Source organism: Bison bison, unplaced genomic scaffold, assembly GCF_000754665.1.
Source record: "Bison bison bison isolate TAMUID 2011002044 unplaced genomic scaffold, Bison_UMD1.0 scf7180017864492, whole genome shotgun sequence".
Taxonomy (NCBI): domain Eukaryota; kingdom Metazoa; phylum Chordata; class Mammalia; order Artiodactyla; family Bovidae; genus Bison; species Bison bison.
Genome location: NW_011495051.1, coordinates 1,728,402 through 1,738,383, shown reverse-complemented (window position 1 = coordinate 1,738,383; position 9,982 = coordinate 1,728,402).

Here is a 9,982-nt window from a genome sequence, read left to right as displayed (position 1 = left end):
GCCCCCACGCCGCGGGAACGCGGCCGCACGAGGGTGCGGAGCCACCGGGAAACCCAGGTGTGCCCGCCCCTCTCGGCGTCTGATTGGCAAGCGGCGAGGTACACGAGTTGGGGCGGCGCCTTGGATTGGAAGAATGCTTCGGGTCCCGCCCCGTTCCGTTGCCAAGCTCTGCGGACGCGCGGAGGAGGCGGGGCCGCCGTGGCGCCTGGAACGCGCGGGGCGCCCACCTCGCCCCGCCCCCCCCCCACAGCCGGGCCTAGAGACCACGGCCCACCTCTGCGCTGGCTTTTGGGGTGGAGGTGGGGGTGGGGTCGGAATCTTACGGGGGCCACGTCTCCACAGTGGTCCACGTCGCCCTAGTCAGGGTCCCTTCTCCTGGAGCCGGCTCTGGGCGACAAAGGCCACGGATATTTGGAGGAGACGTCCTAGCGCCCCGTCCCCTTATAGGAAAGAATAATTTTTAGTAACCTGATATTTATCGATCTTAATAATGATTTTCTGGATCCGATCTTTCACATGTTGAAACAATTTACAGTTAAAAAAGAACTTTAAATGGTAAAGATAATATTCAAATTTAGTAAAATATTTCATATACCATCTGGACTTCAGCAAAAATACTTTTCCTTGAGGATAAAATCTCAGAGATAATTCACGTATGATTTAAATTTTGCCCCAAGCATAAATATTATTCTTTCAAGCCCCACTTTGTTTCATGTTTTTATGTTTTAGGCACAAATAAAGTCTCCAAAGAGTTACACGGAATGAAGTAGCTACTTGCTTCTTTGTCTTTACAATCCCTGCCTCTCAGTTTTATCTCATTTTTACTTCCAATCTACAGTACTGTGTCCACTGGGGTTAGAGACACAAACTTTCCACAAAGGGACCTTGAAATATTACAAAACTGATAGAAATTTACTCTCCAAAGCCTGTGGCTGAGTCCCTGTGTGTTTTCAAATTCCCTTTTCTGTTGAATGAAGAATTTATTATTTACTTATACAGCATTTGTAATACAAACATCTAATTTTCAGCATCCCTATGTACAATTATTAAGACTCAACAGAGGAGTTGCCCTGGCAGTTCAGTGCTTAAGGCTTCACGTTCCAATGCACAGGGTACAGGTTCCATTCCCCGGTCTTATAGCTAAGAGCCCACGTGCCTCAGAGCCAAAAAACCAGCACAAAGAACAGAAGCAATGTTAAGATAAACTCAATAAAGACTTTAAAAAGTGGTCCACATCGAAAATTACTTAGGACTTCCCTGGTGGTCCAGTGGTTAAGAATTCACCTGCCAACGCAGAGGACATGGGTTTGACCCCTGGTCAGGAAAGATTCCACGTGCCACAGGGCAGCTAAGCCCATGTGTTACAACTACTGAGCCCACACTCCAAAACTACTGAAGCCTGTGCACCCTAGAGCCTGTGCTCGGAAACAAAAGAAGCCACCACAATGAGAAGTCTGTGCACCTCAACTAGAGAGTAGTCTCTGGCTTGCCGAATCTTTTAAAAGCCTGCTTGCAGCAATGAAGACCTAGTGCAGCCAAAAATAAATAAATAAATTCTTTTAAAATCTTTTTTTTTTTTTTTAAAGAAAAACTCAACAAAGACTGTAATAATAACAAGTGTTAGGTCAACTGAAGAAATTTCTCAGGGGAAGAATATTTAATCGATGATACTGTTTAGAATTGTCACATGGTGAAGACAAAAAGCAGATGAATTTGTACTTAACTTTCTAATTGCTTTCAATGTTTCTTTTATTTCCAGGGTTTGCTCTCACCCATCTTAGTTCAGTTCAGTCACTCAGTCATGCCCTACTCTTTGCAACCCCACGGATTTTGCTCTCACCCATCTTAGTTCAGTTCAGTCACTCAGTCATGCCCTACTCTTTGCAACCCCACGGACTGCAGCACACCAGACTTCCCTGTCCATAACCAACTCCTGGAGCTTGCTCAACTCATGTCCATCGAGTCAGTGATCGAGTCATCGATGTAACTATCTCCTTGTCTGTTGTTGTCTTCTCCTTCTGCCTTCACTCTTTCCCAGCACCAGGGTTTTTTCCGGTGAGTCAGTTCTTAGTATCAGGTGGCCAAAGTATTGGAGCTTCAGCTTCAGCATCAGTCCTTCCAATGAATATTCAAGGTTGATTTCCTTTAGGATTGATTAGTTTGATCTCCGTGCAGTCCACTTCAGTTCAGTCGCTCAGCTGTGTCCAACTCTTTGCAACTCCATGAATTGCAGCAGGAGAAGGAAATGGCAACCCACTCCAGTGTTCTTGCCTGGAGAATCCCAGGGATGGCAGAGCCTGGTGGGCTGCCATCTATGGGGTCGCACAGAGTCAGACACGACTGAAGCGATTTAGCAGCAGCAGTAGCAGCAGCAGCAGGCCTCCCTGTCCATCACCAACTCCCGGAGTTCACTCAAACTCACGTCCATCGAGTTGGTGATGCCATCCAGCCATCTCATCCTCTGTCGTCCCCTTCTCCTCCTGCCCCCAATCCCTCCCAGCATCACAGTCTTTTCCAATGAGTCAACTCTTCGCTTGAGGTGGCCAAAGTACTGGAGTTTTAGCTTTAGCATCATTCCTTCCAAAGAACACCCAGGACTGATCTCCTTCAGAATGGACTGGTTGGATCTCCTTGCAGTCCAAGGGACTCTCAAGAGTCTTCTCCAACACCACAGTTCAAAAGCATCAATTCTTCGGCACTCAGCCTTCTTCACAGTCCAACTCTCACATCCATCCATAACTACTAGAAAAGCCATAGCCTTGACTAGATGGACCTTTGTTAGCAAAGTAATGTCTCTTCTTTTTAACACGCTATCTAGGTTGGTCATAGCTTTTCTTCCAAGGAGCGAGCATCTTTTGATTTCATGGCTACAGTCACCATCTGCAGTGATTTGGGAGCCCCCCAAAAATAAAGTCTCTCACTTTTCCATTGTTTCCCCATCTATATGCCATAAAGTGATGGGACCGGATGTCATGATCTTTATTTCTCGAATGTTGAGTTTTAAGCCAACATGGAAAAAGCAAGAGAGTTCCAGAAAAACACTTAAGGGTCCTCACTATTTGTGGGGCCAGTATGTCATTATTTAAACTGTTTTCTTTTTTTAAAAAAATGTTATTTATTTATTTATGGCTGCACTGGGTCTTCGTTGCTACCAAGGGCTTTCTCTAGTTGCCATGCTCAGGCTTCTCATTTATGGTGGCTTCTCTTGTTGCCAAGACAAGCTCTAGGGTATGCAGGTTCAGTTGTTGCAGCTCATGGGCTTAGTTGCCCCACACCATGTGGGATCTTCCCAGACCAGGGATCGAACTGGTGTCCCCTGCATTGGCAGGCAGATTCTTAACCACTAGACCACCAGGGAAGCCCTAGGCTCTGATTTCTTGAGGCTAGAAGAGCCTCGGGGTTTCCAAATCTGGGTCTTTGCCACATGGCAACTCTCTCGTGTGTGACACAGACGAGCAATTCTGGGCTGAGAATGCCAGGATCCAGAACTGCCCATGGCCAGCTACTGGTCAGTGGGTTGAGCTGTGTTTACCCCCCATGACTGAGAGCAGACAGCGACCAGGCTCCGAGCTGAGCCCCCAGCATACAGAACCTGGTCAGGGAGGTGTCTCCAAGAAGTTCTCACCTGCCGGGCCAGGGTCTAGGGGGTGTCGTCCAGGTCTCTGCAGTCCACAAGGAGCCAGCAGGAGCCTCCGGACTCAAAAGTTGGGGCGGGAGGTTCCTTCCTCAGTGGCTGGCCCCAAGCCCTTGCAGGCCAAAGCACGCTTTAATTTGGAATCACCGTGGATGGAAAGGGGCAAAAATACAGCCTGTTTGGGTTTCCCAGGTGGTGCTAGTGGTAAAAGAATCCGCCTGCAATGCAGGAGATTCAAGACGAAGTTTCAATCCCTGGGTCAGGAAGATTCCCTGGAGGAGAAAATGGCAGCCCCCTCTAGTACTCTGGCCTGGAGAATCCCATGGATAGAGGAACCTCATGAACTACAGTCCATGGAGTCACAGAGTCAGACATGACAGAGCGACTGAGCACACACTGGTAAAAAAAACAAGCGAAAAACTGTAGCAGCTTGGAGAAAAGCAGGGGTGGAGGAAAACATGGGTGCTTCTAGGGTTAGGGTGGGATGTGTCTGGGAAAGTGGCTGTGGGGGATGCGGCTGTCAGAGGGCTCCCAACTCTGGGCAGAGATGTGAGCAGTGTCCTGTCATCCTGCTGGGGAGAGCGCACCCCGGTTCTGGAGGCAGCTCCCTCAGCCTGCTGTGGGGGAGGTGGCAGTGATGTACAAGATGATACCTCTGTTCTATCACCGTGGGTGCCCGTCAGGGGCACCAAGGCGCCTGCCACTAAGATGGTAAACACGGAACAGGACCAAACTCTCCTCCAGAGTCTTCCAGCACCAGAACCTCTGCTTGCTGTCACATCTCCCTCGTGAAACTCAGTCAGGGTTTGGTTTTCTATGATTATTAGCACTTTAGTTTCGTCTGAGCCGGGTCTTTCCTGCTGCGTGCAGGCTTTTCTCTAGTTGCAGCGAGCGGGGGCTACTCCCTAGTTGTGGTGCCCAGGCTTCTCACTGTGGTGAGTTCTCATTGCAGAGCACGGGTCCTAGAGCGCAGGCTTTAGGAGTTGTGGCGCATGGCTTTAGTTGCTCCTCAGCATGTGGAACCTTCCTGGACCAGGGACCGAATCTGTGTCCCCTGCATCAGCAGGCGGATTCTTAGGCACTGCACCACCAAGGAAGTCCCAGGGTGGAGTTCTTGAGGGAGAAATGAATTCCCACTCTCCACTTTCGGGGCATCCTGAGGGCTGGGGGATGGAGCAGCCTCCCAGGCCCCACCCACTGGATGCCAGGAGTGACAGTCCCCAGCATGACAATCACAGGAGTCCCCCGACTCATCCAGTCTTCCCCCACTGTCACTTTCTCCTTTCTTCATGTAATCTGGGGACACCCAGAAGGGGAAGGAAAGGAGTGACAAGGTAGGATTAGCAGACGCAAGCTACATATTAGCTTAATGTATTATTTATTTATTTATTTGGCTTTATCCAGTCTTAGTTGTGGCATGCAGGATCTTTCTTCAAGGCTCACAGACTCTCTGCCTGTGGTGAGCAGGCTTAGTTGCCCCAAGGCATGTGGGATTTTAGTTCCCTGAGCAGCAATCAAACCCACATCTCCTACATTGCCCAGTGAATTCTTAACCACTGAACTACCAGGGAAGTCTCTATATATTATATATAGATTGGATATAAACAACAGGGTCCTACTATATAGCACAGGAAACTATATTCAATGTCCTATGATAAGGCATAATGGAAAAGAATATGAAAAAAGAGGGCTTCCCTGGTGGCTCAGTGGTAAAGAATCCGCCTTCCAATGCAGGGCACATGGGTTCAATCCCTGGTCCAGGAAGATCCCACATGTGGAGGAAAGCTAAGCCGGGGCCCCACGACTACTGAGTCTGTGCTCTAGAGCCCGTGCTCAGCGACAAGAGAAGCCACCACAATAAGAAGGTCACACACCGAGTAACTAGAGAGCAGCCTCCGCTCCCCACAACTAGAGAAAGGCCCTGCATAGCAACAAAGACCCAGCACAACCAAAAAGAAATACATATATACAGTGGGAAAAGAAGAATATGAAAAAGAATGTACATATAAGTATAACTGAGTCAATTTGCTGTAGAGAGGAAATTAACACAACATTGTAAACCAACTATGTGTGTGTGCCTGCTAAGTCGCTTCAGTCATGTCTGACTTTGTGATGCTATGGACTGTAGACCTCCAGGGTCCTCTAATTCAATACAATAAAATTAAAACAATTTTTAAAAAGGACAAAAAAAGAAAAAGCAAGAAATCAGAGGGGTGGTGCCTCACTGGGGTTAGGGAATGTGTGAGAGGTGAAGGCCCTTGGACTGCAGGAGGGAAAAGAGGGGCATCAGGGAGGGCTTCCTGAAGGTGGTGAGAGCAGAGCTGCTAGGAACGGAAAGGAGAAGGCATGGATGACGGAGGGCCCATGCCCAGGCTCCCACTAGAATCAGTATGGTGAGTCCAGTGGTTAGGATTCCACACTCACTGGCACTGGTCAACCACCATTCGGGGAACTAAGATCCCAAAAGCTGCATGGTGTGACCAAAAAATTTAAAAAGTAAGATGGGTAAGGGGCTTCCCTGGTGGCTCTATGGTAAAGAATCTGCCTGCAATGCAGGAGACTGGCATTGGATCCCTGGGTCAGGAAGATCGCCTCTCCCACACCCCCCTGCCCCCACTCCAGAGAAGGAAAAGACAGCCCACTCTGGTATTCTTGTCTGGGAAATCCCATAGATAGAGGAACCTGGCAGGCCCCAGACTATACGATCGAAGAGAGTCAGACACAACTGAGCAACTAAACAAGAAGATGGGTAAGTGGACAAAGCAAACACGGCAAATACGACTTGTATAGATAGCCTCTGGACAGTGGCAGTAAGGGCCTTCCCTCTAAAGTTCCCTCCGTTTGAAAACTTTCTTCATCACATGCTGAAAAGTCAACAGAAAAGAAGCTAAACTCCTTTCTCCTCGTTCAGTGGCCTTTTCAAGCCCTGCCCTCTCTCCTGAGCTTACGCTCCACACAGAACCATTCAGAGTCCTCTGGACTCTTGAACAAACAGCCAAAAAAGGGAAGTAAACAAAAAACAACCACTTTTCCCTACACCTCGCACAGGCCTGGGAGAGAACCAGACCTTGGCCTGAAGAGGCCGGATTTGGCCACAAATCCGCACGCACGCATGTCTGTCACTGGTGATAAAACACAACGCACCCTGATGTGCCCCTGGCATTATGCCAGCTCCATAAAAACACCCTCACCAGGGACTGGAGGGGGGATGGCAGAGATGAGCAGGCTTATCTCAGACTCTGGGCTACTTTTTATCTCATTTATATAATATAGTTACAAATAGTTGAAGTATAGTTAATTTACCATGTTGTGTTAATTTCAAGTGTATAGCAAAGTGAATCAGTTTTACACACACACGCGCACATACTTATATATATTCTTTTTCAGATTCTTTTCCCATACAGGTTATTACAGGGTATTGAATATAGCTCCCTATGCTATACAGTGAAGGGTGAAGTGGAAGTCACTCAGTCATGACTGACTCTTTGTGACTCCATGCACTATAGCCCGCTAGGCTCCTCTGTCCATGGGATTCTCCAGGCAAGAATACTGAAGTGGGTAGCCATACCCTTCTTCAGGGGATCTTCCGGACCCAGGGATTGAACCTGGGTCTCCTGTATTGCAGGCAGATTCTTTACCATGTGAGCCATCAGAGAAGTCCTGTGCTATACAATAGTTCCTTGTTATTTATCTGTTTTGGAATTTCCAGTTATTTATTTATTTACTTTTGGCTGCACTGAGTCTTCGTTGCTGTGTTGGGCCTCCTCTGGTTGTGGTGAGCGGGGGCTACAGTGCTCAGTCTTCTCATTTCAGCGCTTCTCATGCTGCAGAGCATGGGCTCTAGAGCACACGGGTTTCAGTAGTTGTGGCTCCCAGGCTCTGGAGGGCAGGCTCAGTGGTTGTGGCGCAGGGGCTTAGTTGCTCTAAGGCATATGGAATCATCCCAGACCAGGGATCGAACCCATGTCCCCTGCATTGTCAGGCAGATTCCTGTCCCCTGTCCCGCCAGGGAAGCTCAGAGTTTCCAGGTTTGTGGCGATTACACAAAGGATGCCTTGGTCCTCAGTGTACACGTATTTGTGGCATTCTAGATAATTTTCTTAGGATCATTTCCTAGAAGTGGCATTTCTAGGGCAACAAACAGCTCTTACCTAAGACCTTCTAGAAATGCTGTAAGAATTTATTCTCCCACTAACAGCAGAGGCCAAGGCCTGCTTTGCCACAGCCTCACTGATAGGAAGTATTATCATAAAAAAAGGTCTTGCAACATTTGTTGCCTTGATCTGCATGAGAATGCTGGCATGTGGGGTTGGAAAGTCTCCTCCTGGGGGAGATTTTCTTTCTGCTGTGTTTATGTTAGTCAGGAAGACTGGGGTCTGGTGCAGAAACAAAATGGCGTAAGGCAGGAGGGGCTCAGGACTTCCTGGTGGTCCATCAGTTAAGACTGTTGGCTTCCACTGTAGGTGGCATGGGTTCCATCCCTAGCCCGGGGAGCTAAGATCCCTCATGCTGAGAGGTGCAGCCAAGAAAAACAAAAAAATTCAATATAAATAAGTAAATAATTAAAAAAATTTTTTTCTTTAAAAAAGCAGGAAGGGCTCACCATAGCAAGACGCCACATCACACCCACTAAGCTGACTGTTATCAAAAAGATGGAAAATGGCAAGTGGCAGCGAGGATGCAGAGAAACTGGAACCTTGCGCATGGCTGCTGCGAAGGATGTAAAATGGTGTGGCTGCTGTGGGAAAGTCTGGATGGCTGAACACAGAATCACCATATGACCTGGGTGCATCTGGGAAAGAGCTGAGCACGGGGACTGGAAGAGATGTTTGCACCCCCGTGTTCACAGCAGCTTGATGCATGCCAACCAAAAGATGGAGACACCCCAAGTGTCCATGGATGGATGATGGATGAACACAATGAGGTCCATCCACTCAGTGGAATATTACTCAGCCTTGAAAAGGAAGGAGATTCTGACTACATGGATGAACTTTGAGGACATGATGCTCAGTATAGCTGTGAAAAGAAGAGAAGCAAAAAGCAAAGCAGAAAAGGAAAGATACAAGCATCTGAATGCAGAGTTCCAAAGAATAGCAAGAAGAGATAAGAAAGCCTTCCTCAGCGATCAATGCAAAGAAATAGAGGAAAACAACAGAATGGGAAAGACTAGAGATCTCTTCAAGAAAATGAGAGATACCAAGGGGACACATTTCATTCAAAGATCAGCTCAATAAAGGATAGAAATGGTATGGACCTAACAGAAGCAGAAGATATTAAGAAGAGGTGGCAAGAATACACAGAAGAACTGTACAAAAAAGATCTTCACAACCCAGATAATCACAATGGTGTGATCACTCAGCTAGAGCCAGACATCCTGGAATGTGAAGTCAAGTGGGCCTTAGAAAGCATCACTACAGACAAAGCTAGTGGAGGTGATGGAATTCCAGTTGAGCTATTTCAACCCCTGAAAGATAATGCTGTGAAAGTGCTGCACTCAATATGCCAGCAAATTTGGAAGACTCAGCAATGGCCACAGGACTGGAAAAGGTCAGTTTTCATTCCAATCCCAAAGAAAGGCAATGCCAAAAAATGCTCAAACTACCGCACAGTTGCACTCATCTCACATGCTAGTAAAGTAATGCTCGAAATTCTCCAAGCCAGGCTTCAGCAATATGTGAACCGTGAACTTACTGATGTTCAAACTGGTTTTAGAAAAGGCAGAGGAACCAGAGATGAAATTGCTAACATCCGCTGGATCATGGAAAAAGCAAGAGAGTTCCAGAAAAGCATCTATTTCTGCTTTATTGACTATGCCAAAGCCTTTGACTGTGTGGATCACAATAAACTGTGGAAAATTCTGAAAGAGATGGGAATACCAGACCACCTGACCTGCCTCTTGAGAAATCTGTATGCAGGTCAGGAAGCAACAGTTAGAACTGGACATGGAACAACAGACTGGTTCCAAATAGGAAAAGGAGTACGTCAAGGCTGTTTATTGTCACCCTGCTTATTTAACTTATATGCAGAGTACATCATGAGAAACGCTGGGCTGGAAGAAGCACAAGCTGGAATCAAGATTGCCGGGAGAAATCTCAATAACCTCAGATATGCAGATGACACCACCCTTATGGCAGAAAGTGAAGAGGAACGAAAAAGCCTCTTGATGAAAGTGAAAGTGGAGAGTGAAAAAGTTGGCTTAAAGCTCAACATTCAGAAAACGAAGATCATGGCATCCGGTCCCATTACTTCATGGGAAATAGATGGGGAAACAGTGCAAACAGTGTCAGACTTTATTTTTTTGGGCTCCAAAATCACTGCAGATGGTGACTGCAGCCATGAAATTAAAAG